The 20,157-nt window shown below is 38.9% G+C and overlaps 1 protein-coding gene across 2 annotated transcripts in view; it reads left to right on the top strand.

The window, feature by feature from the left end:
• The window catches only part of RASGEF1A (RasGEF domain family member 1A), a 315,309-nt gene that overhangs the window by 120,124 nt on the left and 175,028 nt on the right, over nt 1–20,157 (top strand). For both annotated transcript variants that reach the window (XM_075841731.1, XM_075841732.1), the window contains exon 2: nt 10,961–11,054. The gene's annotated coding sequence lies outside the window, so the exon portion shown is untranslated. The remainder of the gene's footprint in view (nt 1–10,960; nt 11,055–20,157) is intronic.

The following is a 20,157-nucleotide window of genomic DNA, read 5'->3' as shown; positions in this document are numbered from 1 at the left end:
GTAGTCTTTCCTTCACTTTTATGGGTAAAGATTATGTTTGCTGCCATAGTCTAGTACCTACGTAAATACCCTGACCAAGGTAGAGGGGCTTGTTGATGCCCCCTAGCATGTAGCACCTGGTTCACATGCCATGGCCGACCCCTGCTCACCATGGACACCTAACATAGCTACATACTACTATGAATGTATTGCTCTCCTCTATAAAATTGAGATAGAAGCAGCTTCTTTATACTTTATTAACATTCCTTGCATTTCAGTTACTCAATACCATCAAGGTCACTTATAAACAGAGATTTGTAATAAAGCATATCTTGCTGGCACGTAACTTGCCTCATGTCGTGTGAGCTAACACGCACTAAGAACTGAGCAACCATGACAGTCACAGTGCTTTACAGTGAAAAGAAATATAACAAGGGAATTATGTCAGGCTTTTAGTTAATACTTGTTGGTAATTCATCTTCATATTGTGGGAGGGAAGTGGTTTCAGTTAAGATATTTATATTGCAGCTAAATTAATCTAATGAATTTTAAACTTTAATGTTCAACATAGGTACACTCCAAAGTAATATACACTATAAGAACAAAAGTATTGGGACACACCTCTTAACCCCTTCCCGCTGTAGCCACCTTCCTGACAGAGCCTCATTTTTCAAATCTGACATGTTTCAATTTATGTGGTAATAACTTCGGAATGCTTTTACCTAACCAAGCGATTCTGAGATTGTTTTCTCCTGACACATTGGACTTTATGTTACTGGCAACATTTGCTTGATACATTCAGTATTAAATTGTGAAAAGCACCAAAATTTAGCGAAAAATGTAAAAACATTTTATTTTTCCAAATTTAAATGTTTCTGCTTGTAAGACAGGCAGTTACACCACAAAAAAATAGTTGCTAATTAACATCCGCCATATGTCTACTTTAGATTGGCATCGTTTTTTGAACATCCTTTTATTTTTCTTACAAGGCTTAGAACTTAAGCAGCAATTTCTCACATTCTCAAGAAAATGTCAAAAGGCTATTTTTTCAGGAATCAGTTCAGTTGTGAAGTGGCTTTGAGGGCCTTATATATTAGAAACCCCCAACAAGTCACCCCATTTTAAAAACTGCACACCTCAAAGTATTGAAAACAGCATTTAGAAAGTTTCTTTACCCTTTAGGCGTTTCCCAAGAATTAAAGCAATGTAGAGGTGAAATTTGCGAATTACATTATTTTTTTGCAAAAATTAATTTCTAATTCATTCTTTTTGTAATACAGACGGTTTTACCAGAGAAATGCAACTCAATATTTATTGCCCAGATTTTGCAGTTTTAGGAAATATCCTACTTGTGGCCCTAGTGGTGTTATGGACTGAAGCACATACCTCAGAAGCAAAGGAGCACCTAGTGGATTTTAGGCCTCCTTTTTATTAGAATATATTTTAGGCACCATGTCAGGTTTGAATAGCTCTTTCGATGCCAAACAGTGAAAATCCCCCAAAAGTGACCCATTTGGTAAATGACACTCATTAAGAAATCTAACATATGTGGTCAGAAACGGCTGTTTGGAAACAGGGCAGGGCTCAGAAGGGAGAGAGCGCCATTTGGCTTTTGGTGCTCAAATTTAGCAGGAATGGTTTGGGGAGGCCATGTGGCATGTGCAATGTGCCTGAGGGGGAGAAAAACAGTGGTAACCTCCCACAAGTGACCCTATTTTGGAAACTACACCCCTTGAGGAAATCACCTAGGGGTATAGTGAGCATTTTGACCCAACAAGTTTATTGCAGAAATTATGGGAAGTAGACCGTGAAAATTAAAATCTATATTTTTTCAAAGAAAATGTAAGTTTAGCTAATTCTTTTTAATTTCCACAAGTACTAAAGGAGAAAAAGCAGATCTGTGAAGAAATTTCTCCCGAGTAAAACAATACCCCACATGTGGTCATAAACTGCTGTTTGTACACACGGTGAGGGTATGTTCACGAGTCAAAAATGACTCAAAAGACGGAGCTGTTTTCAAGGGAAAACAGCCCCTGATTTTCAGATGTTTTTTGAGCAACTCGCGTATTTTGCAGCGTTTTTCGGTGCGTTTTTGCAGCGTTTTTAACGGCCGTTTTTGGAGCTGTTTTCATTGCAGTCTATGAGAAAACGGCTCCAAAAACGTCCCAAGAAATGTCCTGCACTTCTTTTGATGAGCCGTCATTTTACACGCCGTATTTTGACAGCGACACGTTAAATGACAGCTCGTCTGCAAAGAACATCGTAAGATCCATTGCAAACAATGGGGCAGATGTTTGCAGACGTATTGGAGCCGTCTTTTCAGGCGTAATTAGAGGCGTAAAACGCCTCCATTACACCTGAAAAATGTTCGTGTGCACATACCCTAAGGCTCAGAAGCGTAGGAGCACCATTTGGCTTTTGGAATGGTTTCTGTGAGCTATGTCGCATTTGCTGAGCCCCTGTAGTACTAGTTTAGTGGAAAAACCCCAAAAGTGACTCCATTTGGGAAACTACACCCCTTAAGGATATTATCTAGCGGTATAGTGTACATTTTGACCCCATAAGTGTTTTGCAGAAATTATTGGAAATAGGCCGTGAAAATGAAAATCTAATTTTTCAAACAAAATGTAGGTTTAGCTAATTTATTTCTATCTCCACAAGAACTAAAGGAGAAAAAGAACCACAACATTTGTAAAGCAATTTCTCCCGAGTAAAACAGTACCCCACATGTGGTCATAAATGGCTGTTTGGACACACAGTAGGGCTCAGAAAGGAAGGATCACCATTTGAAGTTTGAAATGGTTTCTGGGCGCCATGTTACATTTGCTGAGCCCCTATAGTACTATCAATACCTATAAAGTCCAGGCCAGACAGAAAACCTGTTTCAGCAATAACATCCATATACATCAATACTGGATATAGAATACCTATGAAGACATATATAGACAACAATACTAGAAGCATAAATAACCATAGTACAAGTAAAGCACTAACCAATATCAAAACAATATCTTTATTTGGAAAATATTTAAAAACATACATAGACCATCACATTCAATATAAAACAACACATAAAAAAAAAATGTGGTAGTGGTATCTAGGAGCAACAAATGTACCATATTATACATCCATGGAATCAAACAGTGTATTGTCAAGGTATTGACAATACTGTAACAAGAATACCTCAACAGTTAATGGTATACTAAATATGTACACACTGGACAAAAAATACAAATGACAGTGTCAGAGGGACTGATCCAAGATATAAAAAATATATAGAATCAGGATCAGATCCATGTCAAATACCAACCCATATTCTGCATGTCTGCACCTAAATGAGTCAACCACAGACCACACCAAGACACCCCAAGTGCTTTACTTGTACTATGGTTATTTACACTTCTAGTATTGTTGTCTATATATGTCTCTACCCCTGTAGTACTAGTTTAGTGGAAACACCCCAAAAGAGACTCCATTTGGGAAACTACACTTCTTGAGGAATCATCTACATTTTTAAACTCTTTCTTATTGAACCCAAAGCTTGCCGTAGAATAACACATTAGTAAAGTATATTGATATAGAGATAACAAAGTTACATTCCATTCACAGTATATACAATGCAAAACATGTTTCAAACAAATGCACTAAGGAATATCTAATTGACATAAATACATATGAAAATAGTCGCTGTCAGTGTCCCATGAAATCTAGCCCACTCTATCTAGATACGTTTTTTGCTGAATTAATTAGAATTAAGCCGTGAAAATGAAAAATTAATTTTTTTTCCAATAAGGTGTAAATTTAGATCAACATTTTTTGAAGGAAAAGCACCTCACCATTTTGGAAACTACACCCATAAAGGCATTTATCAAGGGGTGTAGTGAGAATTTAGACCCCACAGGTGTTTTTCAGGAATTAATACACCGTGGATGATGCAAAGTGAAAATTGCAATTTTTCCACTGATCTGCCTATTCACCGCACAATATGTTATACCCAACTTGTGCCACTGGAGAATCTTACCCCATAAATTGTTAAGCGGGTTTTCCCAGGTATGGTAATGCCTTACTTGTGGACATAAACTGCTGTTTGGGCACACTGTAGGGCTAGGAAGGGAAGGAGCGCCATTTCGAGCATGGATTTTACTTTGCAGCAGTTTGTTTGTAGTTCTACTGATATATCAGTTTATAATGTGGGGGCATATTTAATCTGTGTAAAGTACATCAGGGTATAATAAGAGAGCATAATAATGGGGTAAATAATACAATTATCCATAGGTGTGTTACGCTGTGTAGCAGGCCGGTGTCGCACTGGTAAATGGTTTTCTTTCTTATCCCCCTTTTGTAACACTCTGCACCTTTTGGGGTCTTTTTCTCCTTTATAGTTTGTGAAATTTTGCTAGGAAAGTGTTGCGTTGGTATAATACGGACGGCCTCGCTTCCAGCAGATGTGCTATGTCCCTTCCTAGTTCCTAAATACTAGGGCCCTGAAACGGAAGGAATGTTCCCCTCCGGCCTGCACATCGGGATGTTTTTTTATCACCGCATTACTAGTGGCATAACTTTTTTATTTTTCGGTTGATGGAGCTGTTTGAGGGCTTGTTTTTTGTGAGACAAGCTGTAGATTTTATTGGTATAACTTTGGGACACATACGACTTTTTGATCACTTTTTATTTAATTTCTTGGAATAGGAAATGACTAAAAACAAGCAATTCTGGAATAGTTTTTTATTGTTTTTTTTTTCGGCATTCACTATGTGTCATAAATTACAACTTAACTTTATTGTGTGTGTCGATCCTATTACGGTGATAACAAATTTATATACTTTTCTTCTTGTATTGCAGCTTTTGAACAATAAAATCACTTTTTTTTTAAAAAAATATTTGTTTTCTGTGTTGCCATATTCTAAGACCCATAACTTTTTTTATTTTTGCGTGTACAAAGCTGTGTCACAGATTATTTTTTGTCATTTTTATTGGTACTATTTTGGAGTAAACTTTTTGATCACTTTTTATACCATTTTTTGGGAGGAGATGTGTCCTAAAAACAAAGGTTCGGGCATACTTTTTCATTATTTTTTTTTACGGCGTTCACCGTGCAGGATTAATTACATAATAGTTTTATAGTTTGGATCATTATGGACGCGACACTACCAATTATGTATAGTTTTTTTTTATTTTTTACGTTTTTTCCAATAATAAAAGACTTATAATGGGAAAAAAGAGTCAGTTTGGCTGTTTTTTTTACTTGAAAGTTGTGTGTTTTTATTTTTTTACATTTTTATTAACTTTTTTTATTTGTCCCACTAGGGAACTTGAAGGCCTGATGCTCCGATCGCTACTCTAATACACTGCACTATATACGTAGTGCAATGTATTAGAGCTGTCAGTTATTCACTGACAGCAAGACTATGAGGACCCTCGGGTCCTCATCGGCTTCCGTACAAGGCAGACAAAGAGGCTATTGTTGGCCTCCAGTTGCCATAGCCGGTCGGGTAAAAACCTCTCAGATGCTGCGCTCTCTATTAAGTGCAGCATCTGGGGGCATATCGGCCAGATCGGAGAATAGCTCTGGTCCTGGCCCTTACAGGAGCGTACCAGCTGTATGGAGTGTGCCTGCGGTGATGGTGCGGGCTCTGCTTTTGAGCCCGCACCATCACTGCGACGTAACTGTACTGCGGTTTACAGCGCCATAAAGGGGCTTATCATTGAATTCAGCTGTTAATTTGGTCCCATTGCCACGGTTGTATAAAATCTAGCACCTAGCCATGCAGTCATAGCATGCCACCGTTGCAACAAGTCAGTTCGTAACATATTTTCTCTCCTAGATATTCCGCTGTGAGTTGTATTATTGCAAAGTGGAAGCGTTTAGGAACCACAGCAATTCAGCCACAAAGTGTCAGACCGTGTAAAGTTATAGAGTTGGGTCGCCAAGTGCATTAGGTATAAAAGTTGCCAACGCTCTGTTGTCCCAATAACTGCATAGTTACAAACCTTCTCTGGCATTAACATCCGTAGAAAAACTGTGCACTGGGAACTTAATGTCATGGGTTTCCATGGCCGAGCAGCTGCATGCCAGCCTTACATCACTAAGCATAATGCCAAGCATCAGACGGAGTGGTGTAAAGCACACCAACACTGGACTCTTGAGAAGTGGAAAAGTGTTCTGCGGAGTAACAAATCACACTTCTCTATCTGACAGTCTGATGGACGAGTCTCGGTTTGGCTAATGCCAGAGGAACGTTACCTGCCTGACTACATTGTGCCAACTGTAGAGTTTGGTGGAGGATGGAAAATGCTATGGGGTTGTTTTTCAGGAGTTGGCCTAGGCCCCTTAGTTCCAGTGAAGGAACTTTAGCATGCCAAGACATTTAGAACAATTCTATGCTTCCAATCTTGTGGTAACAGTTTGGGGAATGCCCTTTTCTGGTCCAGAATGACTGTGTACATAAAGGCATGGTTGGGTGAGTTTGGTGTGGAAGAACTTGACTGGCCCGCACAGAGTCTGGACCTCAACCCCATCGAACACCTTTGGGATGAACTAGAACGGAAATTGCGAGCCAGGCCCTCTCCTCCAACATCAATGTCTGACCTCACAAGTGCTCTTTTGGATGAATGGGCACAAATCCCCACAGACACGCTCCAAAACTTGAAGAAAATCTTCCCAGAAGAGTAGAAGCTGTTTTAGCTGGAAAGGGGGACCAACTCCATATTAATGGCTATGGATTTGGAATAGGATGTCATTAATGCTCCTTTAAGTGGAATGTGTAGGTTACCCAAAACGTTGGTCCATATAGTGTTTATAGAACCTACTAAAAAAAGGCGTTAAAGATTATTTGAATAAAATAGCTATACTTTATTGTTTATATTATAATAGACAAACGATGTACTTCACAATTAACCATGTAGGATTGATCCATAAAATCACTAACCTACAAAGGAACCATGTGCAAAACAATAGAACCTCTGGCATATAATAATTACAGTCATAGTACACTCAACCTGAGTAGGGCCAATGAGGCAGCATAAAAATATCTAGTTTAAAGAAATGAATAAATAAAAATAATATTAGCAAAAATTGTACTTTTACCAATAAACGAGTTTTGGCTATAGCTTCAAAATGATTGTATTGTGTCCATATCGTTTCGCATATATTTTTGTCACAGCTCCTGACGAAGCCATACGTTAAACATGTGTTGAGGCAGCACTGTACTTTACTCACTGTTTATTGGCTTCTTAATAGGTAGAAGTACCATTTTGCCTATTTTTTGCTTTTATACATTTCTTTAAACTACATGGTTTTTTGTATTGCTCCATTGGCCCCACTCTGGTTGAACACTATTATATGCCAGAGGACAGGGTTCTATTGGTTTGCACATTGGTTCATTTGTAGGTCAGTGATTTTGTGGATCAATTGTCCGGTGTTAATTGTATGTTGCTTGTTAATTTTAACACAAATAATAAAGTATAGCTATTTTATTTGTGAATGGTCTGTAACTGTTACTTTTTGTAGGTTCTATAAGATTTTTTATATTTAGAATTTACATATCAGAAGCTTCCCCATTCCAACTTGTCAGCTATTATTATTTTTTTCTTAGAGATTGTCAGGAAGTATAAGTTTTCAGACATATTTTTTGCATGCTTCAAGCACAGGAGAGGGGAGAAGGAGGGAGATATAACATGAAATTAAGAACTGCTTAGATAAGTTTTTCGAACTGAATTTCTGCTTTGGAAAGCAGCGCTGTGGAAAAAAAAGCCGTTCAAACTTCCCCCCTCCTTCTCTTCTGCGTGTACTCCCTGGATGATGTTGCAGGCCATGTCACACTGCAGCCTGTGATTGGCTGCAGCGCTCACATGGGAGGCAACATCATCCCAGGAGGCCAGACTGAGGGAAAAAGGGGAGAGTTGTGGGTAAGTATGATTGTTTTTTTTTCCGGAGTTGTGATTTTTGCGGCGGAATCGCTGTGTTTCCGCCACAAAAGTCGCAACACTGGCTTTCTGTTGCGGGATTTGCATTCCCATTGAATTCAATGGTGTAAACCCGCAACACAAAATCAACCATAACGCAAAATTAAATTCCACACCGCAGTGCAATTTATTAATGTTTTCCACAGCGTGGGTATGAGATTTTCTAAATCTCATCCACTTTGCTGCTACTGTAACTGCTGCGGAATTTCACACATAAAATTCCGTTGTGGAAATTCCTTCAGGAATTTTGAGGCAGATTTTTGACTTGCCAGTGTTTTTTTCTGCGCTTCTTGCGGTGTTTTTTCCCCGCAGCCATTGAATCTAATACAAGAACTGCAGGCAAAAACCGCTACAAAAAATGGCTTTCATTGATTTCAATGGGAGGCCAGAGGTGGAAACCGCTTGAAGAAAGAGCATGCTGCCTTTTTATTCTACAAGCAGCCACAAGCCGCGCAGGAAAACAAAACACCTCCCATTGAAATCAATGATGGGAGGGGCAATTTGGGCCATTTTTTGGCTCTGATTCTGACACGGTTTCCGGTTCAAAATCAGCGCCAAACAACTCAGTGTGAACTCACCCTAACACTGTCCATGCAGCTGGCCTCAAGCAACTGGAACACCCACAGCATTCGGTCTCTCCATAAAATACAGTGTAAGTGGCTTCCGTTGCCAATATAATTCTCCTAACAAAGGTTATGTCCCATGGCTTAGGCTCTGTTCACACTTGCGTCACCATTTCCATTTTTCCAGAAGCCATGACATTTTTACAGGATGCGTTATGAGGATCTCATTCACTTCTGCATTAGGGGCCTCTGTTGCAGATCCGGATGAAGGTACCGGAAACAATAGTTCAGCATGCTGCACTATTTTTACCAGTAAAACCACGGACACCCTGGCGGAAACCCAATAGAATCCATTAAAATCAATAGGTCCCGTCAGCCACTGGTGGTGTCCGTCGTGCAGTCTAAGCGAAACTTTCTTTGGGAATGCACTCCATTCTTCTTTAAATGTGGAAATAAACTTCCATGCTTCTTTTTGCTGGATACAATACTGCAGCATGCTACGTCATTCTGACCATTAAAAAGCACTAACAGAGGTGTGAACCCAGTGTCAATATCGTTTTAAGAATGGGAAAAAAGTCCCCATACCCCCTTTTTTTGCTATTTCCACTTGCCCTATTACCAAGGCTTTACAAGTTATCATAGTCATCAGGAAGTTGTGTGTGTCAAAAGAAAGAAGCGCTGCATTGCATCTTGCTTATCTTACGAAAGTCTCTATTGAATATACAACTTTTAACAAAAGTATTTTATGAATTTGTAAGTGCATGAAATGTTTAAAATAAATCTTACAAATGGTGCACTTCATGAACTATATGATATATATGATTTTGTTATTTTTATATTGACTTGCCCATGCAAGTTCTAGAGAAAATAGCATTGGAGATATCCTAGTTGCCAAAAACCTTGCCCAATTTCTGGCACATCGTAATTCTGCAGTTTGATATACACATTTCACTCCAGTAGTAAGACATTGTTCTGCTTGTAATCATTCTGAAAGTATCGGTAACACTGGGAAATTAGTGTAATTTACAATTATGGTGATTATAACAGCTGGAACATTGTAAGAATCCAGAATTCTGCACTAATATGATTATCCCGGAAAATATCACATAATAAGTCGTACCACTGAGCAGGAGCCATTGAGTTGTGCTGTGTGTTTTCATCATTATAAGGAATACCCTTTATTAGTTAATGCATTTTAGCTGCAGTTGACTAGTTGTGAAATTAATATAGTAGGATTTTATGTAATAAGTGTAACTTTTTGTAAAGTCTCACACTCTATATTCAGTTTGGGAATCATGAGTGAGAATGTCCATCATATGGCTCCATGATGGCAAATTGCAATCATTGGTTTATAAAGTAATATGGGATTCAGTTTTGGTGCTACATTGTAAAAAGTATATAGGAGAGCTGTAGAGGGTTCAATGACGGCAACAATATTATTAAATGGGATGGGAGGTGTCACTTACAATGAAAGGCTAGAGAAATTGGACTTGTTCACGTCTTAGAGGTGATCTTATCAACATGTATGATATGTGTGGTCAATACAGAGAACTAGCACATGATCTGTTCTTTCCCAGGACTTTACAAAGGACCAGGGGATATTCATTGCATGTAGAAGAAAGACTTTTCAGACATCAATATAGGAAAGGGTTCTTTACAGTTAGAGTGGTCAAACTATGTAATGCCCTACCCAAAGAGTAATGGCAGATACTATGTCCGCGTTTAAAAACTGACGAAAACACCAGTATTATAAATGACATTGGACTTGACGGACCTGTCTTTTTGCGACCTATGTAATTAATGAACATATAGTTTGGTAGCTAGCTCACCGCTGTCTTCACACAGTGGTACAGCACTGTTTACTTTAAAATTATTTATTATCCATATACAGCCAATAATTTATTGGAAAGAAAGTGAGTACATTTTTAAAATCATCCAACCTTTCATTCAATGCTTAGAATATTTTTTTCAGTTTTCATTTAAACCTCAAATCAGTTATACCTTTATACCATGGGAGAGAACCACTGTTTTTTTTTTTTTACGTCTTTGGTGTGACGGTGGCCAAGGGAACAGTCCAAAATTCTCTACTAGTTGGGACCTGCCTGTCATCTCTGCTGTAGAAGTAACGTCTCTTCCTACTGTTCTCTACTATAGAAAGACCTCAGGGGCGTAGCTATAGGGGGTGAAGCGGAAACAATCGCACCCAGGCCTGAGAGGATTGAAAGGGCCTTCTTTCACATAAGAAGACACCAGTGTTATAAATTGTGCATTGAAGTTAGGGGCCCAGTTACAGTTTCCATTAGTGTCCTGGAACTTTAAGTTATGCCTCTGAAGCCACTGATAAGGTTCCATGGAATACCAGGGTTCTGCTCAGTATGATGTGCAACTTTGTATCTGCATTTCGGTACATCAACCATGACTCAGATATGATTTCCTTCTTTTTTGGTTCTCAGGTTATATTCTCTGGTTTGGTCACATCTACAGTTTACTACGGCTTCGGAAAACCCAGTTGACGGTGTTTGTGAGTGTCCGTGGAAGCAGCTATGGGTGAGTTGTTACATTTTTTCCAATAATGATACACAGTATCTACTCCTTATCTGCTCAGACTTTCTCCGTTATTCAACTAGACAAAATAACTACTTATGTAATACATCAAAAATATCATAAGGAGTCGCTCCAAAGACTGCAACACAGGTCACATAGGCAGATGCAGTTTTTGGAAAAATTGAGGTTCATGAGTAGGAAACACCTCAAACATGCCACACCTAGAGTATGTATTGTTTTGGCAAAAATGTGCCAGGGCCAAATGCCAGAAATCTTACCACAAACAAAAATTACTTGTGTGTTGAGAACTTCATATTCTCCTATTGTCTACAAGCAAACATATGGCATCTGCATTTTAGTCAGTACCAAGATTTGTGTTTCTTCTCAGGTGACTTACTGATTTGTCGCTGGCTTTATCCCTTTGATTAGCTAAGTCAGAGGCGGACACGGACTGCAGAGGGCCCATGTCAAAGAATGTGCCTGGGCCCCCCATAACCTAACCACGTCCGAGTGCATATAAAACTATACAAATCTATATTGCACATTTTATTACTAGTTTATAATACAAGTAACAAACATAAATAATACAAAGAATTTCCATATTTAATAATTAAGTATAACACAAAGCACTCATGTAACTAACTTAGGCTTCGTACACGTCTGCGTCAGGGCTCCATGCATGATCATTGATTGATGGTGACAGATCCGGTGAAAACGGTTTCCGTGCACAGGGAGGGAAGGGGGAACCCCTCCTTCTGCTGCATGGCCGTGCCGATCTATGCGCACAGAGTTAAGAGCAGCTTATCAGGACCCCACCCCCCGCCGGGCCCCTGTGCAGCCAAACCGGCTGCACCGATGAAATGTCCGCCCCTGAGTTAAGTCTTTTCAAATCAGAATCATATCAATGCAGAGACTAATAGAATGATGCTTAAAAAAAAAAAACACGTCCCTGAATTGATTGCTTGTTTCTACTGGGACTTAGCTGCATTTATTTCCTTAATGCTGTCTTAGACTGCTGGAATATTTTGCTTGCTACGAGTTATCTAAACATAAAACATACTCACAACTGGACATTTTCACATAAATTGCAAGTTCTTGGAAAAAAACAATTATATTCCTGAAGAATTTGCACCATAATGAGAATTTCCATACCTAATAATGCATACAAATATTTAAAATTACTTTATAAGGCTGGATTTACACATATTGTATTTTTAAGCCACATCTTTAGCTGAAGCAAATCTGCCACAAAATCTACATGTTTTATAAGCTGCTTTTGATGTGGATTTACCACGGAGTTGCTGCGGATTTCATTATTTGCATTGTAAAAGATAAAATACACAGCAGTCCGCGCAAAATCTGCATCAAAATCCACATGCAAAACGTGGATTTTGTGGCAGATTTGCTGTGTTCAAATCCGCCACTTGTTAATCCAGTCAAACTTTTTCTGTTAGGCATCATGCACACGGCTTATTGCAGCCTCATACAACAAGATTTATGGAGCCATAATATGACAGTCATAGCAGTCTATAGGACCATACTGTACCTTCATATGCCTCCAATTTCATGTTGAGAATACAGAGGTGGCGCAAACAATTCTTATTTCGGCCCTCCTCTCTTTTCTCTGTGCGTCCATGCTCCATGCACTCTGGTTGTCGTGCCACTTGTTAAATTGTGAAGAAGAAAAAATTATCACTCCTGATGGAAGGCACTTCTGCACTTGTGGAATAAATTCAACTGAAGTCCCAGTCGGGACACGATATTAAATTGGAGTAAAAATTTTTAACTTTTAAAAGACATATATGATAGGACAATATATGTCATAAAATCAGAATAAAAGCTACGCGTTTCGACCCTGAACCAGGGCTCTTCCTCAGGCTTGAAAAAAGTGACTCATACACTCCTCTGTACAATGCCCACTTGGTCAAAAAGAAAAACACGCCCAGTTGTCCATTAAGAAAGTCATTAGCATAAAACTAATATAGGTCATAACTCTGTAAAAAATGATAGTTTTTCTAAATAAAAAACACTGCTGTAATCTACATTACAGCGCCGATCACATTATGTAGGAGATAGGCCACTTATAATGTGGTGACAGAGCCTCTTTAAGCTATTGGTGCGGCATGGCCCATAAAAATAATAGTAGAAATTCGCAGTTACCAATGCAAGTTGACCACATTGTTTCTTTAAGCTTAATAGCCGTTTCTTTACTGCCCCTTTCAAATATAAAATAACAACCATGAACCTAAGAAATCACAGACGGTTTTACAGTTTTAAGGGCTTGTCGACACACAACAGAATTGCTGCAGAAAATTTCTGCAGCATTTCCGTTGAAAAACGCAGACATTCCGCAGCAGGAATTGACATGCTACAGTCCAAAAAATACGCACCGCAGGTCAATTTCTGCTCGGAATTGTTAAATAGCATGTGGATGCAATTTGTTAACTATCATCCACTATGCTGCTACTGTATTCTGCTGCGTTTTTTCCATTCAAAATTCCGTTCGGAAAAAGCGCGGCAATTCCGCAGAGTGTGGACGACGTTTGGTTACAAAATTAGTTTAATGCATTTTCACTGAAAACTATGGTTTGATGCAAAGGCGCAATAGAGTTTGAAGTGTGGTTGGCTTTTTGACAATATGCTATATGTCAACTTTCAGAAAATAAATGGGAATTGGAGTTTATAGGATTTATTTTTATTCTGTAATTCAGATTTTATTTGTACATATCAAAAGTTGTCTTTGAGATGCAAAATATGCAGAAATCCATGGCAGCAAAAGGGTTAGGCTTCGTTCACATCTGTTTAGAGGCTCCGTTAGGGGTAACCGTCACAGAGTCGGTCAAAAATTCCAGAAAATTAGCGCAGCATGCTGCCCTATTTTGTCCGGTAAAGCAACGGATACCATAGTGCAAACCTGACGGAACCTATTTGAGTCAATGGGTTCTGTCGGGCACCGATGCTGACCATCATGCAACGGATCCAGTGCTTTCACTATTTTCATTGCTCTGCTCCAATGAGCAGAGCAACAAAAATACAGAATACGGATATGAATGAAGCCTTAATCATATTTGTACAAAGGTAGTCAAATCCTAATGTGTAGCCAAAGTGTAAGTTCACCAGTACCTCGAGTATTCCCTTTTGTTGATTCTCTTTATAGATGATGCCATTTAATTATAAGACACCGAAACAAGTCATTATCATTATATGGTGGTGTTCTGTCGCAATGAACAGGTTAAATGAGCTGGTATCTGCCGAAGCTTTAGGAAATCTCACTGCTCTGGCTTCTCTTTCTCTCTTTCTCCATGGCAACTGCAATAGCGAAGATACTTCAAAGCAGCTCAGCATTTCTCTGATGATAAAAAACAGTATATTTAGCACGCGTTTCGTTATTTTCATATTGCTGTAAACAGAGATTTTCAGTGATTGTCAAGCACTGCTCAATGTCGACCAAGACAATGCCATAGCCAGCCCTAAAGGGGCTTTCCCAAGACTAAAGAAATAAAAATCTAATTATTTTATTTTTTATTTTTTTTAAAGAACACAATTCATATTATACATAATATACATACCTTTAAAATGTTTCAATGTTAATATATTGTTGCTCACTGCAGGTTTTGTTCCCCCTCCCTTCTGTTTATAATCCTAAATGACGACCATACATCATGTGAGCGGGCCAGCCAGTCACGGACCACTGTAGTGACGTCACTTTGTTAGACAAATCCCTGAAGCGGCATGTAATTGACGGGCTTGCTAAATTCACAGCAGTGGTGAGAGAGGGGTAAATAATTCTAGGGGTACCCATACATGTAGCAGATTTGATGCAGATTATCCGCAGCATTTCTGCAGCAAATATCTGCACGTGTTACGTGTGGATTTTGCGGCAGATTTGGTTGTGGATTTCAGCAAAATCCACAACAATTTGACATTGAAAAGGGTTAAATCCGCAGCATGCACTGATTGCCATTCAGAAAACATTAAGCAACATATAAATTAAGTTTTTCAAATCTCATTCATTCATTCATTCAGCAATAATCTTCCACCACAGATTTTCAGCCTGCAAATCTGTACAAAAAATTCTGCAACAAATCCGCTACATGTGCAGGCGGCCTAAAGTTAAGTTCGGTATCTTGCGATTTTTATTTTAGCAATTTTGTCATTTTTAAAAAATTTTATGCTCAAAAAACCCTTTTAATAAAACATAATATAAAGTCCTCATTCTCTATAAGGTATATGCAGCATAGTTACTGCTTTCCTAAGGGTATGTTCACACGGCCTATTTTCTCCCTTTTTCGGGCCGTAAACGCCCGAAAAATGGCCGAAAAATCGGAAGCAGACGGATCGTTTTTCGCTGAGTTTTTTTACACGTAAAAAAACGGCTGCGAAAAAGAAGTGCAGGACACTTCTTGGGACGTTTTTGGAGCCGTTTTCCATATACTCTATTGAAAAAATCTCCAAATACGGCCATACAAAACGCAGCGAAAAATGCGCAAAAATCGCGAGTGGCACAAAAAAAACGTCTGAAAATCAGGAGCTGTTTTCTCTTGAAAACAGCTTCATATTTTGAGACGTTTTTGACTCTGCGTGTGAACACTCCCTTACACTATCATCAAATACAGCTCGTACATATAGGTTGATGGTGTTTCCTCCTCAATAAAGCTAATAAGATTACACTATTAACTTGGAGAGTCAAAAGATAGGAGTAATATTGTTTCCTCCAATGAAATTCCAGGTTATTTCCATCCTAAAGGCGGCAAATGGTTACTGAATCTTTAATGATCTACTGTGGGGTGAAATTGACTTGATTGGTCATCCAATAGTATCAAAAGAGAAAAATCAAGACCACATGAACCACATCATCTTTTAGTCAATCCGGATATTGTGACCAATTCTTCATATTGAGATCCTTGACCCCAAGGGTAGTTTGCTGTGCTGTTGCCAGAAATTGTCGGAATAACCCCGTTTAGCCAACGGTAAGGCCAAAATAACACACACAGATTTGATGCAGTTTTTGTTTAATTTTTTTTTTGTGCTAAATCCGTAAGTGGATCCAAAAGGAAGGAAAGGTATGAAGAAAAAAACGGATGCATCTCTTTTCTTTTGTGTCCACTTGTGTGTTTGGCTCCAAAAACTGAGCCAAAAAGGCATCAAAACTGTGTGCAATCTTGGCCTAAGGGACTAGGAATCATGGACAGCGAGGTAATTACTGGAAGATAAGGAAATTTAGCCTGAAAATTTTAATGTCAGGGCATTCCCATCAAATATCGTAGCATGTGCCTGGGGCATTGTTGCACTGCCAGCAGGTATCAGGAGTGGAGGGGTATATTTTATGGATCAGATCAAGGGTTTTATATCACTTGAATAACACATTATCATTTTTTTTCTGCGATTATCCCGATAGAGATGATTTATGTATGAGTAGGAAGATCCTAACCAATTTCGCAGTGGTCAACATGTGCCCTAAATCATGCTCTCGATTCCCAAAAAAAGGTGAGATCTCAGTTTTAGTTGTCTCATTCATCAACCATCCATAGATCAAGGAAACAGTATATAAGAGCATATTGCATCACACTTTTAAGCCAGAACCAGAATTAGATCCAGGAGAGGAGACATTCCTAGGTCTTCCTTTATATATTTCTTCTGTTTAGGTTCCATTCCTGGTTTTGGTTGAAAAAATAGAGGCAAAACCTGCAGCAATTCTGAAACGTGTGAACAAGGTCTGAGGGCGTATTAGAAAACTACAACGTCCAATGGGAAAAATATTCTGCAAGGAAAGAACTAGAGGAATCTCTCTGCATACAGTATACGTCTGCAAAATCCACAGACAGTGATGCCACTAACAGCCTTTTGCCCAACATGCCATTCAGACCATCATTAGATTCATTAGGAGCATCATGGTAGTGATAATCTTGTTTAAAGGGGACATCCTTTCAGCCGCAGTGCAATCTTCTGGCTTTGATTACTAAATCCCTTTTGATCTTGCTCGCTGTGATAAGGAAGTTCTTAGGGGATTTTTTCGGCACGTCTACCCAGCAGCCTTTTCCTTAAATAAGATAACATTTGTGGTAATTGAGAACTGAATGTAATTAGCATACAGTATTCAGTCTGCATAAGGTCACTGGCGGCTTAGTCACTTCTTCGCTGATACTGTGCCGGAGCCTCAGACATAAGAATTTATTGAATAATTATATGCATATTACTAATAAAACTATTAAACACCGATACCTGCTTATAAACCACAAAAATTGTGATGTCATATTAAAAATCATGAGGCACACAGAAAATCCCATATCCCAGGCACCAGTATAACAAATGGCACATGGTAGTTGGGGGCCTGTAACAGATTTTGTATTGGGACCCATGAGCTTCACGTTACACCTCTGAGACCTTACATTTTACTCTGTTCCTTCCCCTACTGCGGCATCTGTGTTTCACAGTAATAAGTTATCTATTCATGAACCAGGGAGTTCCATGTGATATACAGAAATAGAATACCTGAATTTGTCACTTCCCCTGGTCTCATGTGAATTGCCATGGCCATCCTACCAACCCTAATTTGAACGATAATGGGGAAGGGCGGGCGTTAATTATGAGGATCAGAGGTGTTAATTACACTAAGACTATGGTCAGATTAGCATTAGACAAATTAGGTTTCCCCAAGGAAATCTAGAGCTATTAATACTGAATGGGCCATTAGCCATTAGCAAACGCCAGTTCTTGCCAGGCGGTACATTGCTATTTAGTAGTGAGTGTGCATTATGCGGGTGCATTTATCTTTTACATGTGTGTTATTTTGTGTGGAACAGTTTGGCAGATGGACTGTATGTGAATGTTTGACAGGATAATAACAGCAACTGCCAAAAATCCAGAAATATGGAAATGAAGTAATAAGATGAAGCTATTTTTGTTATTCTGTTATGCACAGCTGCTTTTTGCTATGGGAAGTCCTTGATCATTGAGAAATCTTCTGCATTTTCACAAATGCATTCTGAAATATTTATTTGACAAAGTTACATTTTGCAACCCTAATAGGGGGTCCCAAATCTATGTGACTACAAGCACCTGAAGTATGTGAAATCAACAATGTATATATATTGTTCTGGTGCTGTATATATGTACTGAGCTTGGTTCTGGTGCTGTATATATGTACTGAGCTTTGTTCTGGGGCTGTATTTATGTACTGAGCTTTGTTCTGGTGTTGTATATATGTAATGAGCTTGGTTCTGGTGCTGTATATATGTACTGAGCTTGGTTCTGGAGCCGTATATGTCAGAGCTTGGTTCTGGAGCTGTAAATATATAGGATATATTTATAATAACAAAATTGCAGGGTAGATGGAGTTGTTTTCAATTCATTGTATATTTATTGGGAACCTGTCTGGTAGTTTCAACCCCTTGAACCACCACCATGCGGTAACACATGACCTGACAATATTTCCAAATGTATATTTTTTTCAGATGCAGAAAAATCTATAAAATCAACTTTTAAAACGGCGCACACTATATGCTATCTAATCATTAAAGGGTCATGGGACGGTGCCGTTATCCTGAAGAGTCACTTAGTCCTGACTCCAAACCCACCTTTTCATGCTTGATTGACATTCCCTGGCTGTTCTACATCACTGCCAGTCACCTCCAACTTTCTCGAATGCGCCATTGCCTTGTACTACTTGTGCACGCAACGTTCAGCGAGGTGTACTCTGCCCGGCTTCATTGCTGAACTACGCATGCCAGGGGAGTAAAAGGCAACGGAGCATCCGCAATAGTTTGTGGAGGTTGGTAATGATGTAGAACAGCCAGGGGGATGTCAATCAAAATCTGGGGGGCGCCCTTTCAAATTTCGCCTCAGGCAGCAGAAAAGCTAGAATGGGCCCTGACTAGCCCCATATGCAGCAGAAGACCCTAAGATGTCATCATCTCTCTGCATGTGTGGGGTTCACCTCTGGGGTCTAGCAAATGATCACATGGTGTTTTGGGTGAAGAACTGCTGCACATATAAATGAGTCTGGGCTTTCATTTTGCATCATTGCGTTCCCGAGAGTCATAACTTTTTATTTTTCCGTTGACAGAGCTGTGAGGGCTTGATTTTTCATGGCACATGCTGTTATTTTTATTAGTATCATTTTGGGGTACATGTGATTATTTGATCAGTTTTTATGAAAAAAAATTGAGAGGTTATGACACAAAAAAAACAGCAATTCTGGCACTGTTTTTTATACATTTTTCACAGCGTTACATATTTACTTTATGCTGCAGTTCGATATGATTACAGTGATACCAAACTTATAAAGTTTTTAAATGTTTTTCTACTTTTACACAATAAAAACACTTTTTCTAAATAATATAATGTTTTGTGTCACCATATTGTGAGAGCCATAACTTTTTTATTTTTTCGTAGACTAAGCTGTGTGAGGGCTTGCTTTTTGTGTAACGATTTGTGGTACTTGAGACTTTTTGATCACTTTGTATTACATTCTTTTGTAGACAAGTTCAACAAAAAAGGAAATTCTGCCATTGTCTTTTATTTTTATTTTTTTACGTTGTTCACGTTGCGAGATAAATAATATGATATCTTTATAGTTCAGGCTGATATGAACGCAGTGATACCTATTATAGTATAGTTTTTTTTCATTATGTTATTTTTTTCTAATTATAAAGGACTTGGGGAAAAATGGCGATTTCTGTTTTTATTACTTAAAACGTAATTTTTTTTTTATTTTCCATACATGGCTGACCGGGAGGCCTTTGTTAGGCTACCTGGTTGCTATAGCAATCATCGGCACCCCAGGATCGTTCGTGGGGTGCTGATGGGGTTAAGAGGGAGCCCCTTCCTCTGTGTCACCCACTAAGATGCCGTGGTCGCAATTGACCACGGTATTTATCGGGTTAAACGGCAGCAATCTGAGATAATTGTGATCACCGATGTTGCAGCGGGCTGTCGACTGTATATTACAGCCGTCACCCACTGCAGATGGCGCGGGCACAACGACTGTGCCTGATTCATCCTCAGGGTGTAACTCTACACCCATTTGCATTAAGGCAGTTAAGTTAAGACAGTTACGCCCATATGCGGGACGGGGTTAAAGACTATGTAAATCTTTGAAAGTGAT

Source organism: Rhinoderma darwinii, chromosome 11 (assembly GCF_050947455.1).
Source record: "Rhinoderma darwinii isolate aRhiDar2 chromosome 11, aRhiDar2.hap1, whole genome shotgun sequence".
In the NCBI taxonomy this organism is placed as follows: Eukaryota; Metazoa; Chordata; class Amphibia; order Anura; family Rhinodermatidae; genus Rhinoderma; species Rhinoderma darwinii.
The sequence above is the reverse complement of the archived record's forward strand: the minus strand, read 5'-3'. Positions and strand labels throughout refer to the sequence as shown.